This window comes from Chinchilla lanigera, unplaced genomic scaffold (assembly GCF_000276665.1).
Source record: "Chinchilla lanigera isolate Chin_1 unplaced genomic scaffold, ChiLan1.0 scaffold00021, whole genome shotgun sequence".
Lineage (NCBI taxonomy): Eukaryota > Metazoa > Chordata > Mammalia > Rodentia > Chinchillidae > Chinchilla > Chinchilla lanigera.
Window position 1 is genome coordinate 13,540,406 of NW_004955422.1, and position 15,735 is coordinate 13,556,140.

Here is a 15,735-nt window from a genome sequence, read left to right on the forward strand (position 1 = left end):
GGAGCTGCTGGTGCAGTGGGCAGGGCCAGGGATTGGGCTAAGCGCTTTTTTTTTGTTTTTTTCTGGTACCGGGGATCAAACTCACAACCTTGCACTTGCCAGGCAGGCGCTGCCACTGAGCTAAATCCCCAGCCCTGGGCTAAGCACTTTTGATGCCCTTTATAGACCCCACAGCAGAGGACTGTCTGTCCTATCCTACTAATACTGCTGTGGCTGAGAAGCCATGAGACAGATAAATAAATCAGTGAGACAGGATAAAGAGTTCAGAAGTAGACCCCCTACATCAAAGGCAGCTGATCTTCACAACAAAGTGGACTGGAATAATTGTATATCCATATGAAAAAGTGAATTTCAATTCATATCTCAGACAAGGTAAACAGAATATTACCAAATGAATCATATATCTAAATTAAAATATAGGAGAAATTCTTTGTGACTTTGGGTTGGGCAAAAACAGTCTTACATATAATGTCAAAAGCACAATTTGTAAAAGGAAAACAGATCCATGTGGCTTCATCACAAGTAAAGAAGTTCTGAATTTGGAAAAGCACTGTGAAGGGAATAAAAGTACAAGCCACAGAAGGAGAGCAAATTTTAAAAACATCTATCTGATAAAGGGTTTGTATCCAGAGTAGATAACAAATCCTTAAAACAATATAAAGAAAATAACTAATCAAAATGGGCAAAAGGCCAGGCAAGATAGTGCACACCTGTAATCCCAGCACGTGGGAAGCTGAGGCAGGAAGATTGCTGTGAGTTTGAGACCAGCCTGGGTTACATAGTGAACTCAAGACCAGCCTGAACTACACAGAGAGACCCTGTGTCAAAAAAAAAGAGAAAAAAATGGGCAAAAGATTTAAACAAACACTGACCCAAACGATATAGATAGATGACAAAGAAGCACATGAAAAAATGCTCAACACAACTGGTAATTAGTAAAATGTAAATTAAAGCCACAATTATGTAACAATACACACTTTTCCGAATGGCTAGAATTTTTTTAAGTGTGCTGTATTGAGTGTGGGTGAGAACAGGGCTGGCTGTACCCCCCACTGGTAGTGACAAAAAATGGTACAGCTCCTTGGGATTTGGGTTTGGCAGGTTTTGTTTGTCTGGTTCTTGTTTGTTTGTTTGTTTTTGGTACCAAGAATCAAACTCAGGGCCTCATGCTTACCAGGCAGGTGCTATGCCTCTGAGCTACATCCCTGGCTGGCAGCTTCTTATCAAATAGGATGTTACACCTGGGGGAAGCGCTACTGGTACAATGGGCAGGGCCAACAGCTCACTGAGCCCCTCGTGATGCCCAGGATGGTACCCCCAGGAAAGAATCATCCATCTCACACTATTAATAGTGCTGTGGCTGAGAAACCAGGAGACAGATAAGTAAATGATAAATAAATCAGTGACACAGAATAAGGAGTCCAGGAATACACCCCTGAGTCTTACCAAATTAAACATGTATGTGTCACATGGCTTGGCAATTCTGCCTGCAAATGTTTATTCAGATGAAAGAAATGTCTATGTTCACATAGATACCTGCACCTGTATTCGTAATTACCGAAGTGAGAGAAAATGAAATAAATCAGAAACAGAAGGTTAAATATCACTTATATGAGATTCTCTTATACGAGAAACCCAAAATATAAATCACTTGGAGAGCAAAATAAAAGATAGATGACAGGAACAGGGAAGGAGACTTTGGGAGACCCCTAGAGATGGAGGAAGACAGGCTGGCAGAGGGAGGGGAAGTAAAAATGAAACAAAACACCAAAAAAAAAAACAAACAACAACAACAACAAAAACCACAGCCAGAGAAAGTCCAAACTGTCCCTCAATTTGGGAGTGGATAACTGTGTTATTCATATATTGGAAGACAGCGTGGCAACACCAAGGAACAAACTTCAGATACACCATGACATGCAAGAATCTCAATATATCACGCTGAATGAAGGGAGCTGGACCTGAGTGTTTCCATGTTGTCTGATATCATTTCCATGGCATCCAAGAAAAAGCAAAAATATTCGACGGAATGGCATTCAATGGGGCTGGGGAAGGGATGTGGCTTCAAAATGGCCCCAGTGGGTGTGCAGGTTGTGGCAGTGGTGGAATATAATGCTCTATGCAATCAGCTTCTGTATCTTGGCATTGGTAGCAGTTACAGATAATAGAAATGTAAATTTCACTGTAAGCAAGTTGTACTTTATTCCTTTCAGTGGGGAAATGTTATGGGTCCCAAGGAAGCCCTCAGTTCTTGCTGATCCATGCAGTGAGTTCTTTAGGTATGTTCTATCTTTTCCACCATACCAGCTATCACACGTCCCTCCAGGATGATGGGAGTACTTAACCCTAGTTCCCCGGAAGCCAGGTAAATGATAGGGCAATGCCTTGGGCTTCTGTCCTAGGTGAGAGAGGCTTCAACCTTTTTTTACATAAAGCAGGTGCTGGTCCCACCTGGGAAGGGTGGACCACCTCTGAATTCAAACTCCAGGGGTGCTAACAGTTGACATTCTTGGGTCCCTGTCTTGGTGTTCAGGGCCCCAGGTTCCCCAGCAGGGCCTGACCTTTGCATACTGGGTCTTCCTGGTCTGAACAGTTTCACACCCCCGAGCACTATGAGTCATAATCAGGTCTCAGTCTGCTGCTCAGACGCGTCTGCTTTCCTCCAGGGACGCAGGCTCCTCTCCAAGAGCTGCCACAGAGCTCTCTGCCCCCGTGTGCCCCTTGGCAGTCTTCGGAGTCATTTTCCTTCAGTGGGCATCAGCACAGCTCAGTAGTGACCAGCCAACATCCTGCCTCTGTGGGCATCACCTCCATTATTTTGTGCTTCCATGGGGCTCTTCTCCTTTGACCTCCCCAAGTCATCACCAGTGAAACTGCTAACAGCGCAGCCTCCGTGTTGTCCTGGGGACTGTCCATGCCTGCCCCATGACCAGGATGTGACTTACTTGCCTCCTATGCAAAGGTGAGCCACTCCCAATCCTCTCCCCGATGCCGGTTTTCTCAGACCTCTTCCTCCATTTCTGGCGCTGTTCCAGGACTTCTGGGGAGCAGATGCCAAGACCTAGCACAGAGGGTTTTAATAGGGGAACGCCCTGTGTGAGAAAAAGCCAGGAGGTGTCCCTAAGGCTGGGAAAGTGTGCACACATGGTGCAGGTCTCAGCCCGAGCCCAGGAAAGCAGAAAGGTGGCGTGGTAGCCATGCCATCTGAGAAAAGCCTGGCATGGCCTCCAGGGAATCCTTCCACCAACGTTTCTCATCAGAGGACTGTCGGGTGTGCCAAGGACAAGCCTGCAGAGATTGCAGTCCTGGGGACCAGCCCAAAGCTTTGGGGTAAATGCAGCCCTGGATATCAGCTCTCAGTTGCTGGATCTTCGGACAGTTCCTCTCCCTACAGCAAGCTCAGTAAGTATACAGATTTGGACATCCTAATTAACAACCTTTGCGGCAGCCAAATAAAGATTGTAGCCCCACTATTGTATTTTTTCAAGGACATTTGACACATTAACAAAAGATTAAACACAAGCTATGTCTCGCAATACTTGGAAAATCCTCTGCACCCACAAGGCAATTACGTTGCAACTCCATGAAAAAATTTAATTAGAACATTCCTACAGGTTTAGATATTAGAAAATGTTATTATCAACATTAGTTAAAAACCACAGTGGGAAGTATTCTAGTTGGCCTCTAAGGTGAAATGTGTTAAATTGCTAATTTTTGGTTGCTTTTACTCATGAAAGCAGCAATTCAAAGAAGTTAAATCAAATACAATAAAAACACTATTTGTCAAAATTAGAAAAATGGCTTCAGAAAAGAATTGAATGGCTTAAATGCAAGTACACCTGGTTCTACAGTAACTTTAATTTTTTCTGAAAATCCTGCCAGTAGCAGACAAACCAGTAGACAAAATAATATTCACATTAACTTTAGTAAGAAAAATTACAATGTGCTCTATCTCAACCCAAGACACCGGAAATATCTTCACAAACAAATGTAGTTTAGTCTAACAGGGCAGACAATAAGTGAATAGTTTGTGCATGAAATACAATGTCCTAAAGGGTTGTTTTACCCTTTTTTTTCCTACACTATTTTCTCCAGCAATGTTCTGGCCAGGTTGTCACTAATCGGTTATAGTTATTTTGCATTCAGGCTTCAGTCAAAAGTAAAATTATAGCACAGAAAAACTCCTGAAGGAAAACATAGAAGCTTAACCTGAGAGCAGTTTTTAACATCAATAATCCCCAGAAAAGTTATGGAAAATACTCATCTCCACCCCTGTGCTCAGTGTGTGTGAAACAAATAAAACATGTCAGGTTCGTGGAAATGGGACATGAAATTCAAACTGTGTCATATAACACTCTAAGAACTCTTAACAAACAGAAATGTAGTTTAGTCTAGCAGTGCAGACAATAAATGTAAAAACAATTTTGTCTGAAGCCATCATAACAATCACTTTTTATGTTTATGTAGCATGTTTGGGGATGACAAAGTCAATATATGGAATAAAAAAAATGTTCTAAAGGAGTATAAAGTTTAGCTCTTATGGGGACGCATCATAAAATGGGCAATAATTATGCCTGTGTTTGAAAGGAAGAAGATATAAAAATTAACTAGTTAAATATTTAGCACAAGATACAGGAGACAGGAATAAATAAGTAGGAGACAAAGAAAACAGTAACTCAGAAAGAAATTGAAACTAAAATTAAAACCTTCCTCCATAGAAAAGTAGGGCATGTGCGCTCCCCAGCTGCTCTACCAAAGATAAAGCATAAAACAAGAACCTTCCCAGTGTCAAGGCCTGGTGGAACTGGAGAGCCTATCTAAAGAGCATGGTGGGAAAGGAACATTACAAGTCTATCACACACCTTTGTATTTGGAAAAAAATATCACAACGAAAGTGGCAATGTTTTAAAAGTACGGATACAGAATGCACATTTTAGATTTAGTTCAGGCATGCAGTTATTTTAATATCAGAAAAAAATCAAACAATTTGCTTCAGAAACTGGTTAAAAAAGGAAAATCACACAATCAAATAAAAGATGTAGAAACATTTTTAACAGTATTTAATAGAAATTTAATAAAATAGAGCTTTTTTTTTGTCTTTTTGAGACAGGGTCTCAGCCTCCCAAATACTGGGATTATAGGCATGCACCACCACACCCAGCCTTAGAATTAATTATTTTTGTGGGTACCAGGAATCAAACTCAGGACCTGACCTTACCAGGCAGGTGCTGTGCTGCTGAGCTGTATATCCCCAGCCCCTTTTTTGTCTTTTTGAGACAGGGTCTCACTATGCAGTTTATGCTGGCCTTGAGCTCACTTTGTAGCCCAGGTTGGTCTTGAACTTGCAATGATCCTCCTGCCTCAGCCTCCCAAGTGCTGGGATTACAGGCATGCGCCACTACGCCCCGCAAGCTATTTCTGTTAAAAGACACATTCATGAATTGTACACTGGCTCAATAGCAATTGGTAGAGAAAGAAGTATATGTGTGTAAGATATAGTTAATGTACATGAGTAGCAAAACCTTATTTTAAAAATATTTTGTATTACAACATTAAAAAACTAATAAAGGGGAAAGCAGCTGGCAAGCCACAGGTTAGACACGCCTGTGGAGCAGTGTTTGAATCTGGGACATTCTAGGTGACCATAAGGACCAGCTTGCTGCAGCAAGAATCCTGAGCCAGAGCAGAGGGTGGGATGGCACAGTACATGGGGCCAGGAGAAAGTCGTGGATTGGCCTTGGCTGCTGTCATTTTCTCCAGTGGCAGAAATTCCACAGGTTTTGCATGATTCTGCTCCCAAAATTTATTTTCCCATTAGTTCTGGTATTTTTACTTCCTACTTTTGCAGAATACAGAATGTCTCATATTCGTGGCATCACAGAAAAATGTCAGTGTTAGCATATTATGAATAATAAAGAAGTTCTTTAAATAATACAGGACAACTACAAATACTGAGAACAAATATCACACAAAGTAGCATAGCCTTGAAGGGCTTATCTTTGAGATGAAGATCATAACAGAAAAGCCTGATGTGGCAACTTCTATTTTTACATTGTAAATGAGGTCTTAGGAAATGCAGAAAGTCAAGAAAAACAAAGTGTATGCAGATTAGGAAGGAAGAACTAAAACGGTAACCACTCATGTGATCACATGCTATGACTGCATGTGTAGAAAATCTAGATGAAGCTACAAAAAAACATTAAGTTAAAAAAAATGCTTAGTAAGGATACTGAGAGTGCAATTGCTTTTTAAAAGTCAATTGCATTTCTTTACGTTAGTAAGAAACACTTGGAAAAGATATTTCAAACTATAACATTTATAGCAGCATAAAAATCAAATATCCAGAAATAAATCTAACAAATTCTGTGTAATGCTTTTTTTTGTCTTTTTGAGACAGGGTCTCACTGTGCAGTTCAGGCTGGCCATGAGCTCACTTTGTAGCCCAGGCTGATCTCAAACTCACAATGATTCTCCTGCCTCAGCCTCCTAAATGCTAGGATTACAGGCGTGTACCACCACGCCCAGCTAAATTCTGTGTAAGACTCTACACAGTAAATGATAAAACAGTTTGGGAAGAAATGAAAGGAGGCTTAAATAAAAGAAGGACTAGCACACTTGAAAATGTGGAAAATTCCATATTAAAATACATAATTTTGCCCCAAACGTGTCTTTAGATCCAATAAAAATCCCAGTAGCCCCACCTCTTCCTTATTGGTACTGGGGATTGAACCTAGAGTCTCATGAATGCTATGTAAGCAACCTACCACTGAACCACATCCCCAGCCTTTTAAAATTTTGAGACAGTCTCCAAGTTGCCCAGGCTAGCCTTGAATTTATGATCCTCCTGCCTCAGCTTCCCAAGTAGTTGAGATTACAGGTATGTGCCACCACCTATCTGGCTTCAAGAGGCTTTTTTCTTTAACTTAACAAACTGATTTCAAAATTAAGTGAAAATCAGAGGTAGACTAGTCAGGAAATTTTTAAGAAGGACAAGAGACCTAGCAGACATTGTGACTTACTATAAAGCTACAATATTTAAGTCTTTATCGTATTGGTACAAAGACAGACAGAAGACCAGATAAAAGGCCTGGAAATGGAGCCTGTGAAGGAACACTGCACATAGGACTGAGACAGCCCATGAAGCACAGAAGAAAGGGCAGCTTTTTAGAAAAATAGAAAGTTGAAACTTATCTTGCCCTACGCATAGGTAGATTAAATATCTAAATATGAATGGCAAAGTAATAAAGATCCTAGAAGAAAAAAAAAAAAAAAGATCCTAGAAGAAAACAAAGAATATTTTTAAAGTATAGTAGATTAAGAACTGTTAGTAAAGAAGCCAGGTGTAGTGGTGTCCAGCTCTAGTCCCAGCATTCTGGGAGGCTGGGATGGTAAGAAGGATGGCCAGTTTTAGCCCAGCCTGGGGAGTTAAGCAACTTAGCAAGACCCTGCCTCAAAAAAAAAAAAAAAAATTTAAAAGGCTGGGAGGCTGTAGCTCAGTGCAAAGACCTTGGGTTCAATTCCCAGTACGAACAACAAAAAGTGAGCAAAGAACTGCTAATAAAGAAAAAGATACTATAGAAGGAAGGCGTCTGCTTCATTGAGATGTAGAAAGTCACATTAGGTAAAAATGCTACAAACACCAGAAAAAATGCAGACAGCCAGGATACTAGGGTATTGAAGAGGTCTCAAAGCAATGCAAATCAGAGAAACTCAAATTCCAAAGAACATAATCTTGTCCCAAGTAGTTGATAATGATTGCCTAATATTTTCATGAGGGCCCATTCTGAGAGAGAGAGAGAGAGAGAGAGAGAGACAGAGAGGAAGTATGGTATATGATCTGGTCCTTGTCCACCAAGATGAGCTATCTGGGGAAGCCATAAATGCAAATAAAAAGCCCTGACCTGGATGCTGGGTCTCCCACAGGAGGGGAAGCCACTGGACCCCTGCTGGCTCTTGTGAGCTACTCAGGGAGTGGAGTGTGGGGAAACTGGACACTTGCTGAGATCCGGGACTTTTGAGCTGGGAACTCGGCAGGACTGAGCAAAATCTCCTGGCTTCTCATGATACGTGAAAGACCAGGTCCCACTGGAAAGTGGCCTGTTTCAAACGTGGGAGCAGACCACTGCTGAAGGATCCCCAGAGAGGTTCCAGCTCCATGGGCACAGACCCGGGAAGCCACGTTCAAAGCCTCTGCAGGAAAAGCCACGTTTGCCACAGGGGTGAAGGCTAAGGAGAAAGATGTCCCAGGCTGTGAATGCTCAGGAGGGCCTGCCCGACTCAAAACAGAATCAAAGAGGACTCAGGCTTTCAGAAACCAAAACCCAGTCCTGAGCTAACTCAACCAGGCTAACTTCCTAAGCAAATGTTTCAACTAAAAGTCAAACGCTAGAAAAACAAAACACAAAAGTCAAATATTGCTAATCCATATTCTTTTTTGTTTGTTTCTTGTCTTTTTTGAGATAGGGTCTCACTACACAGTTCAGGCTGGCCTTGAGCTCACTTTGTAGCCCAGGCTGGTTTCGAACTTATAACAGTCCTTCTGCCTCAGCCTCCCGAGTACTGGGATTACAGGCATGTGCTATCACGCCTGTCTAATCCATATTCTCTAAAAAAAATTTTTTTTTTTTTTTTTTTGTTTTTCTCCAGTACCGGGTCTAAAAAATTTTTTGTAACAGATACTAAAAGACACCAAAAAAGAAAAAAGAAAACCAGAAAAGAAAAGGACACCTACAAGTTAGAATGGAAATATGATATGGCTATAAATATTAACCAAGAGAAAGCAGCATAGTTAAATAAATATCAGGAAAAAGGGTAGATTAACAAATGAAACATTGCAAGCAATAACATAATCATTTGATAATATTAAAAGGATTGATTCAGGAAGACATAACAATCTTAAAATTGTAATCACCTAATAATATAGCTTTAAAATTCTTAAAACAAAGATTGATAACCAAAAGGAAAATAGACAATCAGAATCAGAGGCTTTAATTCATTTCTCTTTGTAACTGATAGAAAAATTAGACCAGAAAAAGATCAGTAAGGTGGAAAAATATTTCAATCACATAGGACATAAGCTATAGGACAATTAGCTATAGGAGATAAGTGAGGGCCAGGGATATAGCTCAGTGGCATAAGCACCAACCTGCCTGGCAAGCGCAAGGTTCTGAGTTCAATTCCCAGTACCAAAAGAAAAAAAAGAAAAAAAAAAAGGACATAAGTGAAAGTGATAGAGCACCACACCCCAAACTGGAAAATGCATATTCTTTTCAGATGCTTATAGAAATAGTTACAAAGACAGATCAAATTCTAATCCCAAAAGAAGTCTCGTGAACTGTCTAATCATCACAGCCCCACTGCCTCCCTGAGTCCACCATGTTTTTGCCAGATTCCCAGAGCCTTGGCTCCTTGTCTAAATCAAGACAAACCTGTCATTTAAAGGCAGGTACCAGGTATATAGTGGCTGTGGTGGCTGAAAGCATCCCTTCCCACAGCTCTCAGAGTCCCTGGAGCTGGGAAGGGGCCCAAGAAATAATGGGGGTGATCCCAGGGGGCCTGGGAAGGAGACCCTTCCTCACATGCCACACAAACATCCATTCGAGGTAGACCATAGACCTTGGAGGGGGGGCAGCAAAGCTATTAGAAGACCAGGAGGGACACTTCGTGACTTTGGAGTAAGCAAAAAAATAAAAAGTTCACAGAACATCAATAAGATCAACCAGACAAGGAAAATTTATAAGTGGGACTCAATTAAAAATAACTTCTGCTTATCAAAAGATAGCATTAAGAGAGAAAAAGCACACCACTCAGTGAGTAGGACACTGTCACCTGAGCAGTGGCCATGGCTTGCTGTTTGGATCCCTTCCAAGATTTTCCCTTGCCTCTCACAGTCTGGACTCCTGTTGGGACGTCAGGCCAGGTGAGGGATTGGCGGTCCCTCAGCCAAGGCTGCCTGGTGTTTGGTTCTGCATGTTTGGCAGCAGGTTAGTCTGTAACAAAGTGTCACAGACAGGGCTGCAGACACCATTTACTCCTCAAAACTCTGCAGACTGTGTGGACAGACTTGGTCTTGGTGGGCCTCTTCCTGGTTCCTATGATCTTCCTGTTGTGTTCTCCTACGGCAGACAGGAAGACAGAAAGCTCTGGGACACTGATGGAAACCACTGTGAAGCAGCTCTGAGCAGGACTTAAATGAACCAGTTGGCTTTCCATGTTTACTTGTAAGTCACTGGTCCCTACTGAGGCCTGTAATGGTGGGTGAAGCTATGGCTGTCAGTTAACTGTGGGACAGAGGTTCAGGCCCTGGGTGTCCTGAACCAGGGTTCTCCACCTTTGTTCCCCACTGTGGCTGACATGATGTTCTGACATAGCAGGCATTTGGGTTCCTCCCACCTCCCTTGTCCTCGCCCAGCTCCAGGCTACTGAGCTCCTTGGTTCCCACAGGGTGCTGCTGGCTTGTGCCCACCAGCCCTGTTCAAAAACCCAGAGATCCACAGCACATGCAAAAACTTGTATCTCATCTCCACAATCACCATCGATCGATCACGCTATGCACAGCAGTGATTCCTTTTAAATTTAGATCAGCTTTTCCCAGTATAAGATCAGTTATTGCCTCAGGTGGGGGGACCCCAACTTCCTGTAGGAACTGGGATACATTTGTCACCTCTAACAAGAGTGACTCTACAAGCTGCAGAAAAATCTAATCCTGCACTTTGTAATTCAACAGGCATATGAACAAAAAGCCCCTTGTTAAGATAATTTCGCTGCTGCAACAGACTTAAAACTGAATGAAGTAGGTTTCAAGTTGAGAATGTCTCAGGGGAAATGATTTTTCCTTTACTGTGTGCCTTTGTAAGATTTTTCCAACTCTTTCCCAGTTGTCAATATCTATGGTGCCTGTCTGAGGAAACCATGGATTATATTTGGTTACCTCTTATAACATTTTTGTTAGGTCTTTTGTTGGCACATGAGCCCCTGAGCGTTTCAGCAAACCTTGAAGCAGCTGCATATATTTTTGCTCCTCAGCTGAAAATGTTTGGCCCATTTTACTCCCAGATGAAAATGGCTTGTTCACAGCAGGAAGACTTGCCCTATTCCTTGTGGAATGCTTCTCTTCCCTCCTTTCTCCAGGTGTCCCCGGTAAAGTTCTTGTCCTGTGAAGGCCTTCTCCATCTCCCACACTTTCTATTCTAGGTAGACTTATCATTCAAAATAAAAATTTTCAGTCCAAGGATTATAAATCCCTGGTCCAGGTGCCAAATAGCATGTTAATTTTATCTCCTTGTTATTATGGACTGATCAGGCCCACAATCTCCCAAACAAGTGGACCACGAAGACTTAAATAAATGAGACAAATAAAATGATATCAGGGCTCCAGGAGGATCCAAACCCTATCACAGAATTTGAGATCCTGAGGTTTTAGACAAAGACTTCTCTAGGCAGCCTGTATTTATTATGTTATCAAATAAAGGAGGGGAATACTTGAAGAAAATGCAGGAATCTGGGCAGGACTTGGGAATCGTTAAAGGACTTCTCCAAGTAATACTTTATGTTAATTTAGGAGAATTATGTTATCTCCGGGAAGGCCTCCACCCAGGAATGAGATGCCTGCAGCTACAGTCTTTATCTAGTTGATAGAGGTTGGAGCTGGGTGTCTCTAGCTGTGGCCTTGTCTTGTCCTCTGAGGCATCATGGCTTCACCCACCATTACAGGCCTCAGTAGGGACCAGTGACTCACAAGTAAACACGGAAAGCCAATTCGTTACTTTAAGTCCTGCTCAGTGCTGCTTCGTAGTGGTCTCCGTCAGGACACTAAGCCTAGCATGGGGCCACCCTCAAGCCTCATCTTAACCCTAATCTCTGTTAAAGGCTCTATCTCCTAACACCAGCACAATGAGGCAGGGTTTGGCCTGTGAATTTGGTGGGGACACAAACATTCAGCATTCTGCAGGCTCTTCTCAGGACATTCTCTCAAGGGTAAGCAACTCCGTTTGCTGATAACATTCACTCTGATCATTTTTATCCACTTGAGAGATTACTTGGTTTCCTTTTCTCATTGAAATTATTCTTCCTGGAGGTTCTTTGATGCTAAAGATGCTCCTGTTCTTTGAGCTTTATACTTACTTGTTGACTGCTCTCTTGTTGATTCACTGTTTCCTGTCTTATTCAATGGCCTGTTGCTCAGGAGACCTCTGACTCAGTCAGTGAATACTTCATGCATATGCTTACTAGCCTCCCAGTGCTTTTTTCCTGTCTGACAGGAAGCACCAGGCTCACCCTGTGCCTTCCTGCCCCAAGCCTTGCATCAGCCATTTCCCCAGAGAGCTCTGTTTCAGTTGGTGGTAAATGTTTTTAAGGAGCCAGTGTCTAGATGCCAGTGCTAGGGCTTCTCCATATCCACTAAGTCTCATACATCAGTATGATTATTTCCCTCAGGGAAATTACATGTATCCATTTAAACATTTATTCATTTTGGTTATTTCCTATTGTGGTGTTTATGACTAATACAGCAATAAATATACTCATGTAACACATATATATCATACATAAAACTGCATAAATCTTAAATGACTTTAATGCATTAAATGCAATGAATTAAATGAATTAAATGGAACTTAATGACTTTTATAAAGCAAATATTCACGTGACTGACACCAGCAACAAGAAATAGGATCCGAGGCTGGGAAGGTATCTCAAGGGCAGAGCCCTTGCCTAGCATGTGTGAGGCCAGTTCCATTCCCAGCTCCATAAATTTAAACAAAAAAACATCAGGACCCTCCAGCACTCCAAGAATTACTATATGCCTTGACTGATTAAATGTATCGATTTTCTTTCTATTTTGACATCTCGTTATGTCTTGCAGAAAAGCAGTAACTGAATGAAGGCTGTTGGCAATCGTGACTGTATTGAAACTGAAAGCTCCTGTTTTAAAAAGATGCCACTGAGAAGGTAGAAACGGGAGCCTCGGAGTGGGGAGTTTTCTGCAAAGCAGAGAGCTCTCAGGATGTATATCAGCTGAATGAGGAACACCTACAAAGGCAAAGAAGCTGCAGTTCAGGAGGAAAGAAATGGTCAAGGTACTAAAACGGCGTTTCACAAAAGGGGACATTCAAATGGCCAGTCAATACATGAAAAAGGCACTCAGCCTCATTTCCCAGGAGAGAAGCGCAAATGCCTCCAGGCATGCAGCAGAGGCTAAAGTGAAAAAGACAGGTACCAGGCAGTGCAGGGAGGGCGTGGGACTGCAGGGACACAGGCTTGCTGCCAGTGGCAGAGGCACAAGCACCTTGGAAAACTGGGAATTTCTATTGGAGCAGATCATCTGGGAAATTCACAACCCAGCTGCCCCTCTCCTGAAGATGTGCAGGAGAGAGAGGGGATGCCCAGGTGCCTAGGACATGCAGAGTGCTGGTCCCCAGCAGTTAGTCTTGAATGCCCAAATGGAAAACACCCACATCTGCACATCTATTCGCACAAGTGGAATAACGGTCAGCAGTGAGGATTCATGGGAGTTGGCTCCACCCAACACCACCCTTGAATCACAGTCAATAAAAGGTGCTGGGCACAAACAATCACATGCTGATTGCTTCCATTTATAAACAGTTCCAAGCACAAGAACTGGCTTAAAAGATGATGGTGCTAAGGGATGAGTGCTTAGGTTGTAAGAACACATGTAAAGGGCTGGAATTGCTTGCCAGATGTTGATCAAGGCAGTGAGACGAGGTGGTCCTTTTCCCTGTTTTGTGATGATTGCTTTGTGAAAATGTACCCAGCTGTGCATTGCCTTAAATTTTATTTTTAATTGACTTCTGTGCTACATGTTCTATTCCTTTGTGTTATAGTTCACATTTCAGAAGTTTTTGTTTAAAGAAGTATTTTCTTTCCTTCAGGTTATGAATGTTTCATTGTTTTTGACGGAAAGTCACCCCTGTCTTGCTGCTTTGAAAATAATTGGGTTTTTCTCTGGCTGCTGTATAAAGATTTTTCCTTTCTGTGATGGGCAGAGCTAGGGATTTGTTATTTCTACTGCTTGGTCTTGAGTTTGTGGGTTGATGTGATCGATAGTGGAGATTTTCCACAACTACTCCTCTGTCTCTTCTGTCCTCACAGCCTCGCTGGCTGGCCTCCCAGGAGTGCAGCCTCTCTGTACTGGGTACATATCCGCCCCTCTGGCCACCCCAAAGAGCCTGCAGCAGAACAGGCAAATGTAGAATCTGAGTAAGAATAGAATCTGCCTCAGAATAGTTTCCTCTCTGTCCCCAGCATCTTCTCCTCTCCTCTCCTCTCCTCTCCTCTCCTCTCCTCTGTACTCCAGTGGGACTGAGCTCATCTCAGTAGCTGTTTTCTGTCTCTCACGGTCCTACCCTCTCTGAGTCACCCTCTGTTCTGCAGGAGCAGAAGGACCTTGGGGAGTATAGGGCCCTGCTCTCAGCTTTGCTACTTGTAGGGGGGCAGCAGCTTGGGCAAGTGCTTAGGGCTGGGGACCTCCAGTGTGGTAAGGTGAGAGAGGCTGGGCCAACCCCAGAGCACCCCCTCTCAAGACACCCGTGTCACATGGGCACTGTCATACATGGGCACACAGATACACAGCCAGGATTTTAGGCCTTCTCCATACTCAGGGAAGAGCTGTGGGCTGGGGGCTAGGAGTCACCAGAACTGTGGCCAGGACAGCATGGGCAACAGAGGAAGTTGACCTGAACCGTACAGAAAGATACTATAGGGAGAAGGGCAGTGAGGGAGGAGAGAAGGCAATTCTCTCTTTGATTCAGACAAATGTTTACTGAATGTCAATGTGACCCAGGCACTGTATAAAACCAAATGAAAATGGGCTGGAGAAGCTTGCAGGGGGCAAGGAGAGGAACAGCTGGACATCAGAGACCCCTCCAGAGAGGTAGAGACACAGAGCTTGATGCCAGAGCCAAGCAGTGAGGGCGTAGATGGACTGACCCACTGGGACCCCTGCTGTGGGGGTGCTGTCCTGTAAGCTGGGAAAGCTGGCCTCGGCAGTGTGGCTTTGTCCCATGCTTTTGGCTGTCAGGTGGTTGTCCTGTGTACAGCTTGAGCTCAGGAAGCCTCAGTTGGGCTGGGCAAACCCTAAGAAAAGGCCTTGCTGATGCAGGTGCACCCCTGGGGATCATTTAGGCAGACAGCCACTGAGCGCAGCATCAGCGCTAAGGGAAAGGAGCAAAGAAGACATTGTTTCTCTCTGGTTCCTCCTGTCCAGGCACAAGCGGCTTGGACCAGGGTCAGCTTCAGGTCAACCTTACCACCCAGGACCCAGTCTCCTGCACATGCCCTGGCCCCTTCCAGGGCCCAGCACCCCCCTCCATTTTACCTGACTCCTCCTGATTATGAGGGGACAGAAGCGTCCAGGGCTGAGCAGGCTACAGTCAGCCTTCCAGTGACGTCTCTGCTAACTTTGGGGGCAAGAACAGTGCCCTGGGGTCCTGCTCAGTCCCCAACATGCCCCTCTTCTGACTTCCAGGCCCTCCTGTTCCCCTGCTCTTCACCTCCCGCCTGGACTGAAACCTCTACCTTATCTCTGTTGTGTAGGATTTGAGTCAGGATTGGGACTGGGTGTCACTCACAGTGGGATACTGGGGCTGCACCACCACTCTGCCCCAACCCTGCACACGTCCCCACTTGCCAGGCTTCCTTTCTTCTCTCTATGTCCACGGTATAGTGTCCGTCGGGTGGTGTCCAAGGCCCAAGGGCTGGACTTTTTCATCTGGAAAG

At 43.6% G+C, this 15,735-nt stretch overlaps 1 long non-coding RNA gene across 1 annotated transcript; it reads left to right on the plus strand.

The window, feature by feature from the left end:
- The first annotated feature begins 2,661 nt into the window (after positions 1-2,661).
- On the plus strand, positions 2,662-13,965 carry LOC106148499. The gene is made up of 2 exons (XR_001234014.1): positions 2,662-3,402; positions 12,863-13,965. It is a non-coding gene; the product is annotated as an uncharacterized LOC106148499 (long non-coding RNA).
- The last annotated feature ends 1,770 nt before the right edge of the window (positions 13,966-15,735 follow it).